Source organism: Myotis davidii, unplaced genomic scaffold, assembly GCF_000327345.1.
Source record: "Myotis davidii unplaced genomic scaffold, ASM32734v1 scaffold266, whole genome shotgun sequence".
Taxonomy (NCBI): Eukaryota; Metazoa; Chordata; class Mammalia; order Chiroptera; family Vespertilionidae; genus Myotis; species Myotis davidii.
Window position 1 is genome coordinate 3,442,061 of NW_006300032.1, and position 2,109 is coordinate 3,444,169.

General features: G+C 50.4%; 1 protein-coding gene across 1 annotated transcript in view; it reads left to right on the top strand.

Annotated features, from left to right (window-relative positions):
• Window positions 1-2,109, top strand: part of MAP3K5 (mitogen-activated protein kinase kinase kinase 5) — a 174,906-nt gene that overhangs the window by 2,223 nt on the left and 170,574 nt on the right. The window lies entirely within an intron of this gene.

The following is a 2,109-nucleotide window of genomic DNA, read 5'->3' on the forward strand; positions in this document are numbered from 1 at the left end:
TGCATAAGTTCTATTCTTCCTTTAAGTCTCAGCTGGACTTCCTCAAAGAGGCCTTTCCTAAACCATGGTCTAAATTATTTCCCCATCTATACTAATAAAAGCGTAATATGCTAATTAGACCAGGAGACCTTCCGGATGTCCTTCTGGACAAAGCCCTGGTGGCGGGGCCGAGGAAGAGGCGGTTAGGGGCAATCAGGCTGGCAGGGGGCGGCAGTTGGGGGTGAGCAGGCTGGCGGGGGGGTGGGAGTTTGGGGCAACCAGGCTGGCAGGCAGAGTGGTTAGGGGTGATCAAGCAGGCAGGTGAGCAGTTAGGAGCCAGCAGTGGAATTGGGTCTAAACCGGCAGTCGGACATCCCCCAAGGGGTCCCAGATTGGAGAGGGTGCAGGCTGGGCTGAGGGACACCCCCACTCCGTGCACGAAGTTCGTGCACTGGGCCACTAGTGTATAATAATCTTAGGTCATCCTTGTATGGTAAAATGCTATTTGAGAATTTAGGCATTTTAGTTTTCCAGGTAAGATTCTAATGAGTTTCCCGTGTTTATTATTTTAGGCCAGGATGGGGTAGAGGATTATCTTCTCCAACAGGAGTTTATAGGTTTGGTAAGTTGTTGGAAATACTAAAGGATATATATCTATTAGTAGCCTATCAACATTTTATCTCAGTATATCACTGATACACACTCTAATGATATCAAGCACAAAAGCAGAAATGAATCACATAGATTCCAGCTGACATGAAGGGTGTAAAGTTTCCTAACTGTAAATGTCCTTTTATCAGCTTACAAACCTTTAGAAAGAGCTAAGGCCATTTTGCTTCCTTAGCAAATTGGGTAGCCTCTGGGCTTCTATTTTTTTCATAAGAACTCAAGCAATTCCTGAATATGGGAAGCCCAAAACCTGTAACTTCCTTGCAAGTTTCACTGGTTTTCCTAAAGTTACAGCATTGTGGAGAAGTTTTCTGAGAATTTACACATCTGTTTTTACTCTTTAAATAAGTAGATTCTTTGTGTTTGAATGCTCTTAAGCAATCTAAGCATTCCCCTCGCGCTCCCCCTCTCCATGGTGCAATTGAGTTGTTAATCCTCATCTGGGGATATTTTTTTCCATTGCTGTTTGAGAGAGACATGGATGTGAGAGACACATGGAATGGGGGGGCGGGGGGAAGAGACAGAGAGAGAGAGAGAGAGAGAGAGAGAGAGAGAGAGAGAGATCAACTGGTTGCCTCCCTCAGGGGCAGGAGTGAATCCACAACCCAGGTTTGTGCCCTTGACCAGGAATTGAACACGTGACTCTTTGGTGCAGGAGCCCACGCTCTAACTACTGAGTCATGTAACCACTGAGTAACACCGGCCAGGGCCTGTGGTGCAATTTAAAGAACAGAGTAAGTCACTTAATTTCCTTCTTTAACTGGCGGCTGATGATTTGCCGAAACAGGTATAGACCTTGTCTTCTATCCCAAGGATATGGATATATGGCACACGTATTTGTGTGTGTGTGTGTGTGTGTGTGTGTGGGTGTGTGTGTGTTGGGGGGTGGGGGAGGGAGGAGGTAGGGAGGAGACTGTTAAGACCCTAAATAAGAATGCTAAATCAGGAGCTAACCAATTATTCATTGATGATAGCACAACTATTGGACATTTTTAAAGGAAATGTGCCAGGGGAAGACCTGATAAATTTGGCCTGCCACCTCCGGAGCGCACTGTCAGGAACAAACCACCCTCCCCAGTTAGGCCCCAGCTCCTGGGCGCTCTTTGAAATCCTCCCGCCTTCCACAAAGCGGGCCTCCTGGGCGGCCCCAGTCCTTGACGGCGCTGTGGAGCGAGCCCGGCAGGGGCCAGAGGGGGGCGCCGTGGCCACGGGAAATGCTGCAAATGCTGCTGGGGCTGTAGCTCCGGAGGCCCCAGCATTCGCTACACAGACTTTTTGCGGACCCTGTTGTCGCGTGCGCTTCAGGCTTTTGCCGACTCCAGGTCTCCTTCGGCGGGGGCCCGGTGGGTGGCGGAGAACCTTGGCTCGGCGCCGCGCTGGGGCTGAGATCCGGGAGCGGCGGCGCTGTCAGTTTCGTCCCGGCTCCTGCTTCCCAGCGGCACCTCCTCTGGGGCGGGCCCG